Genomic DNA, 14787 nt, shown 5'->3' with positions numbered 1-14787 from the left:
GGCCTGAAGCTCAGGTCAAGTAAGATGGGAGTGTTTTGATTGGGTGGGTGGGGGGAAGCAACACTTAGGATACCTATTTCAGATCGTTGTAAGGTTATGAAGCATAAAGGTTGAAAGAGTCCTTGGAGGTAATCCAGCCTGACTCCCAGCTCAGCTGAAGGACCCCTTAGTATAGGGATATCCAAACTTGGGAACTTTTAAAACTTGGCTTAAAGTTGCCATGGCTGGCTGGGGAATTCTGGGAGTTGAAGTCCACAAGTCTTAAAATTCGCAAGTTTGGACACCCCTGCCTTAGTAGAACCCAGTGGTGAAATCTAATTTTTTTCCCTACCGGTTCTGTGGGCATGACTTTGGGGGGGTCGGGTCATGTGACTGGGTGGGCATGGCTATGTACTCATGTGACTGGGGTGGTGGTGGTCAAAAGACAATGTCCTGCTGGAGCAGGGTTGGACTAGATGACCCTCCAGGTCAGTGGTGAAATTCAATTTTTTTTTACTACCGGTTCTGTGGGCATGGCTTGGTGGGCGTGGCAGGGGAAGGATACTGCAAAATCTCTATTCCCACCACACTCTGGGGTCAACCAGAGGTGGCACTTGCCGGTTCTCCGAACTACTCAAAATTTCTGCTACCGGTTCTCCAGAACCTGTTGGATTTCACCCACGGTAGAATCTGATCAAAAATGTCCACCCAGCCTCGGTTTCAATATCCCCAGCAAAGGCAGATCAGATTTTCTGAGGCTGTTCTTACCATTAGGATCTCTTTTCCTGGTGTCCAGGTGAAAAACATGCTTTTGAAATATAAATTCTGGGTTTTTTTTGTGTCTTCTGATACAACTTTGAACAATTCTGTCTGTACTTCTACATGTCAGCTCATCAGATGCTTGAAGACAACTGCCATGTGTTTCCCCACAATCCCCTCCAGATAACAACTTATTCTTTATATGTTTTTCCTTCCTTAATTGTCTGGGTTCCTTTTTTCTGGACACGATCCAGATGTCCGTGTCCTTAAAACGAGATCCTGTCAGAAGTAGTGTAGGGGTCTCCTGCTTGGGTGAGGGGTTGGACTAGATGACCTTCAAGGTCCCTTCCAACTCTTTTATATCTGTTGTACCTGTCAGACATCCCTAATGGAATACAATATATGAAGTGCACTCTGTCCAAAGCGGACTAGGGAGAACCAAGGATTTATCTTAATCTCAATACGGGTAGTCTTCGAGATATGACTGTTCACTTAATGGCCCTTCAAAGTTATGACAGACTCCCCCACCCACCCAAATCCCCCCTATATACGACCATGTTTCAAAGTTACACGTCAAGCACAAGAAACCAGGAACCGCCGTTGCTCAAATGAACACAAGATTATTCCACACTGTCACAAGAATCTAAACTGTTAACGCTGAAAGCAAATTAGGGGTAGGTAGGAATCCGTGGAATTGAAAGCAGGCTGGACGTAGATCCCTTGTGGGCACGAAGAGACTCCAAGAGACGGCACTGGACCCCTCCCTCAGCACGATCATCTCCTCCATCGAGGCGCCTGCACCGCCCCGTTTCCCCAAAGCCTGGCAAGAGCCAGGAGAGGCCTGCAGCGGGTTGGGGCAGAGGACCAGCCCACAAGCATGGCTTCCTCCTTCTGCGAAAGGTCCCTCTCCCCACCCCCCCTGGCTGGCTTGCTGGCTGGCTTCCTCCTTGGCATTTCCAAGCACGGGGTGGGTGGGTGGGTGGGCTTCTTTGGAATCTGCTTTGAACGTGGCTGGCGCCAGGCCTGGATCTGACTGGGCTTTTGTTGCTTGTCTGCCTCCTTCACGGACTCAGCTAGGTGGGGCCTCCCCCACCCAGGAGGCACTCCATGTTCTGCTTAACAACCCCATGTTCATTTAACGGCCACATAAGGAGGGACAGAGGGTGGAGGGTCATTAAGTGAGGCTGTCCCGCTTAAAGGCAGTCACCGCTTGGCGACCATAATGGTTGTAGGTCAAGGACTGCCTGTACTACATTTTAGTTGATGTGTTTCTGTTTTTTTGCAACTGCATCATCATCACACTATTGGTGTGTCTAGCTGGGGTGAAATCCGGCAAGTTAATGACAAGTTCTGGAGAACCGGTAGCGGAAATTTAGAGGAGTTCGGAGAACCAGCAAATGCCACCTGTGGCTGGCCCCAGAGTGGGGAAAGAATGGGGATTTTGCAGTATCCTTTCCCTGCCACGCCCGCCACGCCACACCATTGACTTTCTTTACGTTGTTGTTATTGGCTACCGTTCCGTTGAAATTAATTGAACTTTTGTATTTGTTGAATTGCCCTGCGGCATGTGGGCCGTGGCAAGTTGTCCCCATTCCGCACTGCTGGTCCATCTTCGCTTGCGATCCTCCAAGACCCTCCGATTGCTTTCCTGGGAAGGGCTGCATTCGCTCCACAGAATTCGTCTTGTGATCTGGAGGGGAAAATCCCAGGAGCTTTAACCAACTTTGAGTTTTTCGATGGAGCAAGCTGGAGAATCATAGGCTTTCCACCTCACTGGGGTTTTCTATGGCATTTCACCAGTTAAGGTAAAACAAAACCAGCACAAACGGATAATGATGGTAGGCTTCCATTTTCTGCTTCCTGGTAACATTTTTTCTAAGGTTAGAGCAACGTGTGGTTTGGAGTTGACCGATTGGCGACATAATTGTTCCTTTGGTTTGCTTGCTGCCCATCTCGCGTCAAGGTGATTCTGGGCGAATGCTGAAACCATGAACAATAAATATGCCTAATAACAGCAATAAAGCACAGTTAAAAAGATGGGGAGGAAGGAAGGATGTGCAGGGGTAAAAGTAGAGGGAGGGAGTCTTAGTTTGTCGAGCACCTCCAGAAAGATGCACCCCCATTGGGGCACCAGGCCAGCTGGCAGATCAAGGTCTCCAAGACCCTGTCAGAAGGGAGAGGGCAGATCCCACCTTGAGGGGGTAAGACATTCCAGAGCAGGGGTCTCCAACCTTGACAACGTTAAGCCTAGCGGACTTCAACTTCCCGAATTCTGGAAGTTGAAGTCCGCCAGGCTTAAAGTTGCCAAGGTTGGAGTCTCGTGCTCCAGAGTGTTGGAGTCACAGCACAGAAGGCTCATCTCCTGGACCCACCAACCAGAATTCCTTCACTGACGGGATCCATAGCATGCCCCTTCTGCTGGCATGGGTGGGACAAACCACACAGTCCGATCCTGTCCAGAGTCTGGACCCCGCGTTGACTCTAGGACGTTACCCAACCTTCAGCAGGGCCGTGTAGTAAAGCCTTCAGGATATCCCCAGTTCCAAGGTCCAAAGTAGTAACATCTGAGGTGATGAGTGTTACAAAAGCTAAGCCCTGATCTAAGCCTTTGGTAATGTGATAATGACATACGGATAAATCAAGCTATGGGGGCTCCCATTGCCCAACTGCAACCACCATCTTGATTCTCCCCCCCCCCCCCCACCTCCCAGTTCTGGATGGGAAAGAGGCTTCGATTGAAAGCGGAATAATTCTTGGTTTTGGGGCCTTCTGGATCTTTGCTTTCTTTGCTAGCAAATGCCAAATATTTAGGCCATGTGTAACTGACACGATTGAATGCCAAAATGTGATTTTATTTTATTTTATTTATTTTATTATTCATGCTTCTAGACCGCCCCCTCTCCCAAAAAGGGACTCGGGGCGGTGTACAGTCCATGCCAAATATATCAAAATACAATAAAATTGAATATGTACAGTTAGAATGGAGGAGGTTAAAAATGGAATTAAAAGAACTGTACAAAGCAATATATATAAATATAGGATTTTGAACCCCTAAAACACACACAATAAGTTTAAAACAATACCCCTAAAATAACCAGTTAATACATTTGCCAGGAGGGACAGTTGTAATTATGCCAGGCCTGCTAATCGGAACAGGTGAGTCTTCAATTTTTGCCGGAAGGATTTTAATATAGATTGTACCTGTTGTTTATTATTTTATTCTAGAATTTTTAACTGGATAGTCCTTGAGTGATTTTATTTGTTCTGGTCTCGGAGTGTAATAAACGTGATTTGATTTGATACCAAGCACTTTGGTATTGGATATGATATAAGTCCCTCAGACGGGCAAACCAGTCAGGAAACGTCATTAGACGAGGGGATTCTACTTTTATCCTAAGGCTACGTTAACACAATCTTGCAACTATGAAGGTTCGAACTTCCCACAGCTAATTTTAATCACCTGATCCATTTGGGGGGGGGGGGATCCTTCCTAAGGTTCTTTCCCTGACCACTAAGTGACTGAGGGCTTGTGCTTCTCTTATCTGATTGTTTCTTAGGCAGCATCTCTTCCTCTCATCCCCTAAGGTCACCCATACATTCCATTATACCAGGGGTCGGCAACCTTAAACACTCAAAGACCCCTTTGGACCCGTTTCCCACAGAAAAGAAAACACCAGGAGCCACAAAACCCTTCCCGTGCCTGACTATTTCCTGAGTGGCCACAAAACTAGCATTTGTAGTTGAATTAAACGTCTGCTTTCTTCTGAAACTTTTCTTGGATTTATCTCTGGTTGGCCTACTGGGGATTGAAAAGCTCAGTAAATTACGTGGCAGCGGGTATCACACATTGACCGTTGTGATGCATATTTGAGCAACAGGGAGCCACAGCAGAGGGGCAAAAGAGCCACATGCGGCTCCAGAGCTGCAAGTTGCTGACCCCTGCCTTATACAGACAAACCTGATACACAATCGGGGGGGTCCCAATAAAGGAGAATATTTGTAGCTCAGGGTTGAAACGAGGGGTCCTTGGTGGTCTCTGAGCTCGCTTGTTTTCTTGCAGACGTTTCACCACCCAAACTGGGTAGCATCCTCGGTGCTCACCGGAGGCCGCTGGTTCAGTAGATTCAGTAAGCAGTTTAATATTTTACGTGCAGGTTGCTCTTTTGTATGTGTAAGTGGGAGGAGGCCTCTGTGTGGTGCGATTTTGTGTTTTGGTGTCACCTGGCTTAGTGTGGGCTGGAGGCAGAAAGAAGATCTATGGGCTGTCAGACTCCTGAATACGAAATAACATAACTATGTAGTATGATGGACGCAACATGCTGGCGCAACATGTAACATGTTCACACTGGTGCAATAGGACTGGGTGTTTGTTAATATGATTTATTGGGTTAGGGATTTTCTGTCTTCATTGTGAGTTGTATTGTGTTGGGGTGTGTGCGCTGAGGGAGCTCAACCAGTCTCTTTGTGCATACGTTGCGTTCTGACAAATAAATTCTATTCTATTCTCTAAGGTCGCATGGATTGATTGTGGTGTTTATAAGAGACAAAATGCAACTGAAGAGGACTACTGTGGGCATTGCCAAAGTCTTCCTTGTCCATTAGGTTCTGCAATGTGGCCTCTCGGGGGGGGGGGGTCTGAGCTCCAAATCACCCTTGTTAGCAGCCCCCATTCCATAACCATAGACCTGAACAGAAATGTAAGTTGTCCTCCTTGTGTCCTGCTCATGTGTAGCTGATCTCCAGCAACAGGATGGTGCAAGGTATTGATTTAAAGCTCTCTTGGAGGGTTGTTTCTTTGCTTCAGAATTTAATCGGTTGTGTGCTGCTCTTTAAAAAGCCTGCTTTTGCCCAAATTGGTCTTGGATGGTTTTGGAAGTTTCCTTGCCTTGGGGATAATTGGTTCTTGTTGTTTTGCTAGGAAGCAAATAGTCCTTTGATCCTGCCTCAAAACACAGAGCTGGAATGAACACGGCCAAATTCCTGGTATTGAAACTTAAGGCAGCTCAGAAAGCCGAATTCTTCAGCAATTGAGAAGAGGAAGGACAAAGCTGGTCATAAAAAGGTCTCAGTTGCTAATAAATTGGAACTGGGAGGAGAAAAAAATGAGGCTCTCCGATTTAAGCAGGCAAACCTTGCATTTCAAGACTTCCTGGACTCCCTCCTGGTAATATTTGTTTAGAACAAAGGGCAAGCAATGCAGAAGTTTTGGAGTGAAGTCATGAGGAATCCATTACATAGGACGTGGGTGAGGTAACCCTGTGTAGAAACAAACTCAGTCACCCCTCTGGATCCACCCTTTGAAAGACTGGCTGAACCATTCCAGTCGTCCTGCCTTCCACTTAGCCATAAGACAAGACTTGTGGGGCCTTCCAGCCAGAGGTGGGATTCAGCAGGTTTTGACCAGTTCTGGAGAACCGGTAGCGGAAATTTTGAGTAGTTCGGAGAACCGGTAAATACCACCTCTGGCTGGCCCCGCCCCACCTATTCCCTGCCTCCCGAGTCCCAGCTGATTGGGTGAGAATGGGGATTTTGCAGTATCTTTCCCCTGCCACACCCACCAAGCTATGCCACGCCCACCAAGCCATGTCCACCAACCCATGCCACGCCCACTAAGCCACGCCCACAAAACTGGTAGTAAAAAATGTTGAATCCCATCACTGCTTCCAGCATGTTGGTATTCACATTGTGCTTATTGAATGCAACATGGAGAGGATTCCAGATGTAAAGAGGCGAGTTCAAAAAAAGAGGGGCCTTAGCAGAAGCAGCTCAAAACCTCCATCTTGCATGAGGGAGCTGAACATCTTTCTACACAAATCAGTGAAATTGCAAGTTCAGGAGCTCCACCATGGCTCGGAAAGGCATTAGGCTTGGCGGCTTCTGTCTGTGCCGCGCATCTGATCACACAGTACAAATAATGTGGCCAAGCTGAGAAATATCAGTAGCCTCCTCAGTGTCTGGTTTCCTCCGCATTTTTTGGGTGTTCCTCTGAGATGTCAGCTTCAAGGAAAGTTGGTTAGGGAACCGAAGTCCCGTCTGTCTTTTCTCCTGCGTCAACCCACCAAATGAACGGAGAGCTGATTCAGCAGCGGGAGCCCATCTGGATGGTTTCTGTGGGTTGCAACTAGAGCCATGAGTCACCCTCTTGGCATTAGGAGGTCCCGAGGCTTCATTAAGATGAAAGAGATCATCTTAATGTTCTGGAATTATTTTTTAATTGCTTGTAGACTATCCATTCCAATCTTGAAACGGTCGAAGTAAGCAATGACTAGCTAAGCTTGATGCAGATCAGATGTGATTTGCCAGAATCAGAGTGGTTTGAAAAGTCATCAGGGGGCAGATACATTGGGTTGAAAAATACCTTGGATTTTATTTCTGATGAATAGAACTGCATTGACGCCGTCTTGCTGGCTTCCAGAAGGTTGTGCTTTCACTGAGAATGATCGAGAGGTTTGAATGCGTGTGAATGCAGGCAAAGGCTAAATGCAGTTTAGCGGTGAGCAGAAAGGTTCCTTCAAGGTGCCTTTTGGATCATCCCATTTTTGCAGTAACAATTCCTCCCTGCAATTCGCGCCATTAGGATGCATAAGCAAAGATTTATTATAGGACACCCCCCCCCCCAAATGTCTCCCTTTGCTACCCAAATGCAAGTCATGAAACTTGACTTCTCCTAATTGCAAAAGGGAGAGTAATGGAAAGACACAGGATAAACCTGTGTAGTGTAAAATAAGCTTGGTTGACTTCTATAGGCTTTCCCCGTCTACATTTGTGTCAGATTTCTTCCTCTTCTCTTGTTTCCCTCTCATGTTTGTCTAAAGCAGCCCCCTCCCCCCCCCACAACCCCTGGGCTGCGGCCTTTTTGGAACTGAGCTGTGCAAACAGCAGACAAGTGCATGCACACAGCTCCAATGGCACAAGTGGCGCGGATTTGTGCCTGCCACTTGCACAAAGGGAGTTTCACCCGCTCGCAGGAGTGCCTGCCGCTTGCGCAAATGGAGCTGCCCACACGCTTGCCTGCCACTTACGCGAAACCATTTCCTCTCTCCCCACCACGCAAAGCTGGAAAGGTTGGGTATAAAGGGAATAAAGGGAAGAACGCATAGTAGGGATTCCTCTCCCTCCCCCCCCCCATTGCCACGGGTGGCTTTGCCCCTTAAAAAAAGCCATTCAAAACTCCAGGATTCTAGTTCAGACAAACCTCCAGGTTCCCAGCCTTTGTTTAATGTTCTCGCTAGCCCAGGCTTGGACATTGGTCATTTCTCATCCTGTGTCTCTCTGTTTGCAGAGAGGGGAGTTTTGTTTCCTCTGGGAATTAGAGATTAAGAGACTGAACTGTAGCTCCTCTTTTTTTCCAGGAGTGCCTGGAAGTCTCTCAACACTTATTGGAAGCAACAGCGAATGGGTGCAAAATGCTGCTCAGCAGACAGCTGCGCCTCTGAGTGGCTTGGGAGGCTTGTGTGCACCGAGAGTAAATGCCATTGTTCTCAGAGATGTCTCTCTCGAAGGGTAAATGGATGCAGTCTGCATAAAGCAGGGGTATCCAAACTTGGGAACTTTTAGACTTGTGGACTTCAACTCCCAGAATTCCCCAGCCAGCTGGGGAATTCTAGGAGTTGAAGTCCACAAGTCTTAAAGTTCCCAAGTTTGGACACCCCTGGCATAAAGGAAAGAGAAAGAAATTCTCAATGAGTCCTTCAGCTGCATTTCTTCCAGAGAGGGGAGGCTGAATTGGTGGCAATGCGGTGCAGTACTATGAAGAGGTCCTAGTAGATCCCAAAGGGAACCAGAGCAGGCAGGGTAGAGGAACGGCTAAAAAAGGCCAGTGCAATCTCAGGGTGACCAACAACAACAACAACAACAAAAACTGGGATTCAGAGATTGGCAATTGTTCCTTTGGTTTGCGTTGTTCAGATCCGACGTGGTATTGAGCGCCAGTACTGGTTTGGACCGATTCGTCTGAAGCGGTAGTAGCATGGCGGCCTGGGTCCCTGGAACAAGCAGCGACCCAGGCCTGCCACCCCCCCGAACCGGTTCCCCGGTCTCTTCTGCCATCACAGAAAAAGCCCTCAGCGAACCGGTAGTAAATCGGTTAGGAACCCAACACTGCTGTAAAGGGAATATGTAGATGCCTGAGCGAGGAGAAAGGAAGGTGTTCTAGCAAGCAGTCGGTGAAATTTCCCGATGATCCCAGCTGTTAAAGAGAGGTTGGTTACTCCAGTATTGCTGACCTCCCCCAGTTCCCTTCTCTTACCTTTTGGAAGCCAAAGTTGTTTGCTAGGTTTGTCAAGAATCTGTTGGATCTTCCACTAGATGTAGAGTTTGCTCCCATCTGATGTCAGGGTAGTTTTTTTTTTTGTTGTTGGTCGCAAAGTTGTGTCCAACCCATCGCGACCCCATGGACAGCGTTCCTCCAGGCCTTCCTGTCCTTTGCCATCTCCTGGAGCCCATTTAAGCTCACGCCGACTGCTTCAGTGAGTTAAAAGTCCCCCATTATTATTGTGGTGTGCTTCCTGCATACTTTAGCTAACGGATTAGCAAAAAGTTCATCTATTTCCACTGTTTGTGTGAGTGTTCTGTAATGTTGCATACACCTATATAAATGCCATTCCGTTTTCATCCTTGGGCGTTTTCTTTTTCTTTTTGGTTTTGCATTTCTATAGAGGTGTAGTTATTTCTTGTATGTGGTACAACTCCACCTCCTCTTTTATTAGGCGTGTTTCTTTTGATTGTCCGGTCTACAGATTCCTGATTCAGTTTCCCGGAGCTTTGATCCAGCTGACTTCCAAAAACATTCTTCCCAGTTATTGGGAACTAACCCATCCCCTGCCAGAAGACCCCACCCCAGGCAGGTATTTTAAACCAGGGTCTAGGAATCCAAAGTTGTCTCATCAACACCATTCCCTTAAGCCAGGGGTCAGCAATCTTAAACAGTCAAGGAGCAACAAAGGTCGTAACCGGAAGCCCCCAATTAATTATGGAGCCGACTGGAAGTCTGGTTCCCCCCACCATAGAGTCTCCTCCTAGCACGGCCTCCTTTTCCCTCTACATGTCCTAACTGAAAGCCCTATCAATTGTGGAGCTGACTGGCGACAGGGAGCCACAGTAGAGGGATGAAATAGCCACATGCGGCTCCAGAGCCACATTTTGCTGAACGCTGCCCTAAGCCAGTGGTTTAATTCAAAGGTTCTGTGTTCCTTCATTGGGTGCCTACCTTTGTTTGGGAGTACACAGGAACCCACCACCTGTGTCCCCATCTCTTTGGTTTTCATGCCTAGCTGCTCATAATCTCTGGATACATTTTTCCAGCTCTTTGTCATGTCAATCATCCCCCATCCCACCCCACCCCCCCAAAGAAGGAGGAAAAAGGAATAATAATCTGTGGACTTAATTATTTTAGTAAATCTCTCAGTTACAACTTTGATCTTTGCTCCTGGGAGACAACATACCTCCCTAGATTGATTGTCCCGTCTACAAATTGCTGATTCGGTTCCCCTGAGCAGTGAGTCTGCTATCATCAACAGGTGCCTGCACGTTTTCTTATGAAATCAATTGTTTAGCTGGATAGGGCTGTGTTGGATTTTTTTTCCCCTTCTATGAGTGACAGGTCTCTTTGTCTTCATTCAAAATTCATTTCCTATTAGTTAATTTTTTCCTTACTGTATTCAGTTCAATTGAGTTTAGTTCAGTTCGGTTTAGTCTGAGACACAAAGAATATTTTGTGTGGTTAGACTTGCCCCTAGACTTATTCCCTCCCCCCCCCCCCCCAAATGTTTGAATTAGTTTACATTTAGTACAGATATAACTTGGGTCTTCTGTGAGTATGAATACATACATGCCACCTATTTAATTCCTTAACCAACCACGGCGAGTTGGCTGTGGCGCGGTTAATGGTGAAATAATACTTGTTTCAGCTCTTCTTGTGGCTAGTGTTGAAATTCCTTTGCTTCTTCCAGGCCGCCTCCATTCTCAGCTGTCACGCTGCATGTCCCACTGTCTTTCTGATGCTGTTCCTCCTCCCTCTTCCTCCTCCCTTTCCCCCTCTTTTTCTTTCTTTGGCAGTTCTTCAAAACTGATGTCTAAATTCTCCCCCACCCCCAATTCCAACTTATTTTATCTGTATTCTTCCTCCTCTTTCTTATCCTCCACTCCCAAACTCCTGCTTGTTGTACTGTTGCTTACATGGCTGCAAGATATTGCAATTGTTAAATGCAAGCCAGTTGCCAGGCACCCAAATTGGGATTATGTGAGCGAGGGGTTGGTGGTTAATCATAATGTTGGGGATGAGTTGTAAGTCATTTTTTCTAAGGCCGTTTTAACTTCGAACCGTTGAGGAAAAATATGCACTTAAATGTATAGTACATGTATGCGTGTAGGCATCGGGTGAAATTCAGCAGGTTCTGACAGGAGAACCTGTAGTGGAAATTTTGAGTAGTTCAGAGAACTGGCAAATATTACCACTGGCTGGCCCCAGAGTGGAGTGGGAATGGAGATTTTGCAATATCCTTCCCCTAGGAGTGGGGAAGGAATGTGGATTTTGCAGTATCCTTCCCCTGCCACGCTCACCAAGCCACGCCCACAGAACCGGTAGTAAAAAAAATTGAATTTCACCACTGGTATGCATGTACGTGTTGGTTGGTTGGAATTTATGGATAGTTAACTAGAAAAGAACCATGGAAAATGTTTTTGTACATGCTAACTACAACAAGATCCAATCTGCACAAAGATGGAAGGATTCCAAAATACCCACTCTGGAGGAATGCTCGGGAAGATGACAAAATTGGCAGAAAATAGCAAAGTTCACTTGCTTGATCAGGGACAAAACAAGTACGCTTATTCATGATTGGAAACCCTTTATGGACTTTTTGCTGAAAACAGAAAAACTGAACTGGTGACTTTACTCTATAATTCGAAAGTATGGGAAGAAGGCAATTGTGAGGCAACTTTAAAGAGGGAGGATAGATGATAAATTTCTTCCACTGGGGAAAATGAAGGATGGCTCCGACCTAGAGCTGCAATTAAGGCCTAGTCTGTGGCGATACAAGCAGCTAAAGAGCATTATTTCTTCGTCCTTATTGTGCCCAGAGGGTGCCGGCCAGTGGCTGTGTTCCAGATCCCTCAGTCTCTCCTGGGACAGAAAAACTCGGTGATCATGTACAGTAAGGGTCTCCAACCTTGGGAACTTTGAGACTTGTGGACTTCAACTCCCAGAATTCCTCAGCCAGTTGGCTGAGGAATTCTGGGAATTGAAGTCCACAAGTCTCAAAGTTGCCAAGGTTGGAGACCCCTGATCTACAAAGCCAAGCAGAGAAATTTGTTCAACTCCTGAGGGAGAAAGTAACTTGGATTCATTCCCACACGGATCCCGTGTGTGGAGCCTGAGGAGAGGCCTTCCCAGTTATCTGGGAACAGTTTGACAATGTTGGATCTGAGGAAGTGGAGAGAGTCCTTGATGCTGTCAGTTCTACCACCTGTCAGTTCAATCCTTGTCCCTCCCTGATAGTGAAAGCAGGTGGGTTCAGGCAGTGATTGATTAATCTCTGCAGGAGGGGGCATTTTTGGGAGCTTTTAAGGGGGGGCGGGTTTGTCCCCCCACCCCACCCCCCCTTAAGAAACCATCCTTTGATCCCACCTGGACAACTTTCATCTTGTTTCCCATCTTTCTTCTTTAGGAAAAAGTGAATTTCGTTGTATGTGTATACTGTGTAGATATGTACAATGACAATAAAGTAAAGTACTAGGGAAGATGATTCGAAAAGGTGGTTTACTTGGCAGCTTCAGAGGGTCCTGGATGAAACTGATTATCTGGACCCCTTCTGGTTAGAATTCAGGCCCGGTTAGGGGACAGGAACAGCATTTAGTCAAACCCTACTTGGAATACTGTGTCCAGTTCTGGAGACCTCACTTAAAAGAGAGATTGCTAAAATTGAGCGAGTCCAGAGACAGGCAGCAAAAATAGTCCAAGTTTTGAGAGACAGTCTGATTCCAGGCCAGGTTTTGGGACAGAAACTTTACTTTACTTTACTTTATTTTGGACTTTTATACCGCCCCCTCTCCCAAAAGGGACTCCTTGGTTGCATGTTGACAGTCTCTGGCGAAAGAGGAATGGGATCGTGTCCGTCCTTGCTCTCCTTGACCTCTCAGCTTCTTTCCGTGTCATTGACCATGTATCCTTTTGGACCAACTGCGGGATTTGGGACTCTGCTGGGCTGGTTTGATTTCTTCCCCCAAGGCTGGTTCTAATCAGTGTTGATAGGGGCCAGGAGGTCCACCCCACGCCCGTGCCCCTCTGTGGCTTGGGAGTCTCTCTCCGCGCCTGTTTAACAGGGTGGGGTATCATCAGTATGCCAATGGGACAGTCCCAGTGGTGAAATTCAATTTTTTTTACTACCGGTTCTATGGGCGTGACTTGGTGGGTGTGGCTTGGTGGGTGTGGCAGGGGAAGGATACTGCAAAATCCCCATTCCCTCCCCACTCTGGGGCCAGCCAGAGGTGTCATTTGCCGGTTCTCTGAACTACTCAAAATTTCCGCTACTGGTTCTCCAGAACCTGCTGAATTTCACCCCTGGACAGTCCCAATCAGTATGCCAGTCTCCATCCTAGGTGACCCAAGTAATGCTGTGGCTGCCCTTCCGTGGTACCTGTGGCGGTCTGGATGGGGCAACAGGTTTCGGCTGAATCTTGATAAGTTGGAGGAGCTGTGGGTGTGGGGGGCCTTGGGATCCTTTATCATCTTCAGTGCTGGATAGGGTTGCATTGGCCAAGACGGACTTGGTGCACAACTTGGGGGTTATCCTAGACTTGTCATTCCTGGTCAAAGACCAAGTGGCGGTTGTGTCTAGGAAGCCTTTGCGCAGCTTCCTACTGTGTCCTTTCCTGGATCTTGTGCTCAGTCACTCATTCCTTGATCATCTCATGTCTGGATTTTGGCTTTGTGCTCTGCATGGGGCAGCCCTGGAAGAGTATTCAGAAACTTGTTGGTTCAGGACACACACTGACTTGGGCCGTTCTGGAGTCCCCACCTGTGGCCCATGTAACACCACCGTTAAGTGAGCTGCACTGGTCGCTGATCTGCTTCCAGATATAGCTCAGATGTTTTGGTTATCATCACCTTTAAAGCCCTTTATGGGTCTGAGATACCTGGGGAACTGCCCTGCCCCATTGGCACTGGTCTGCCCTTCTCGTTCTGGCAGAAAAGGCTGCTGCTCCCCCAGTCTTAAGAGTTTCAGCTTTTTTGCCTCTTTGGAGCATCTTGATCCATCCCACCCCCCACCCCACCTCTTTGGCCTTCCAGAAGGGCCTTTAAACCTGGCGCTCTGGGGCTGGTCTGCCCCCCCCCACTCTGGGTTGTGGGGGGATGCAAGGACAGGGAAGGCACCACCCCTGCTCCGCTTGAGCCCGTGTTTTTTGTAAATCGGTACTTAATCCTGTGCAATTTTGTTTTGCTATATTTCTATTTTATTACATCGTAAACTGCCCAGAGTCACTTTGGATATCAAGACGGGGCAGCATAGTAATTTACATAGCAATCAATAAAAAATCCTGGAAATTGCATGAATTTGTATGCGTCCCCATACATGAAGAGGTGGCGTGGCTTTTTAAGCCCCATTGAGGTCCTGCTGCTGGCAAAGTGGGGAGCAGAGGACTTTTGGCAACCCCCTCCCCCCTCCTCTTTCGCCTGGGCAAGGCAAGAAGGCTCCAGAGGCAGAGCAGGGGAGGTCTGGAAGGAGGCTGAGAAATGACTGAATTCCGGTTGGTTTGTTCTGGCCATTCCCTCACCCGGCACAGCAGAAAGGACGTCAGTTGGGGTGAACTGCGGTGGTATGGGGTAATAGGTCTGCATCTTTGGGGTGTCTAAAGGTAAAGGTTCCCCTCGCACATATGTGTTAGCCGTTCCCAACTCTAGGGGGCGGTGCTCATCTCCGTTTCAAAGCCAAAGAGCCAGCTCTGTCAAAGACGTCTGTGGTCATGTGGCCGGCATTACTAAATGCTGAAGGCGCATGGAACGCTGTTGCCTTCCCACCAAAGGTGCTCCCCATTTTCCTACTTGCATTT

At 47.5% G+C, this 14787-nt stretch overlaps 1 protein-coding gene across 1 annotated transcript in view; it reads left to right on the top strand.

The window, feature by feature from the left end:
• EFNB1 (ephrin B1) overlaps nt 1-14787 on the top strand; it is an 81505-nt gene that overhangs the window by 43501 nt on the left and 23217 nt on the right. The gene's annotated exons all lie outside the window — the stretch shown is intronic.

The sequence above is a fragment of the Natrix helvetica genome (assembly GCF_964273705.1).
Source record: "Natrix helvetica genome assembly, chromosome: 11".
Lineage (NCBI taxonomy): Eukaryota > Metazoa > Chordata > Lepidosauria > Squamata > Natricidae > Natrix > Natrix helvetica.
The sequence above is the reverse complement of the archived record's forward strand: the minus strand, read 5'-3'. Positions and strand labels throughout refer to the sequence as shown.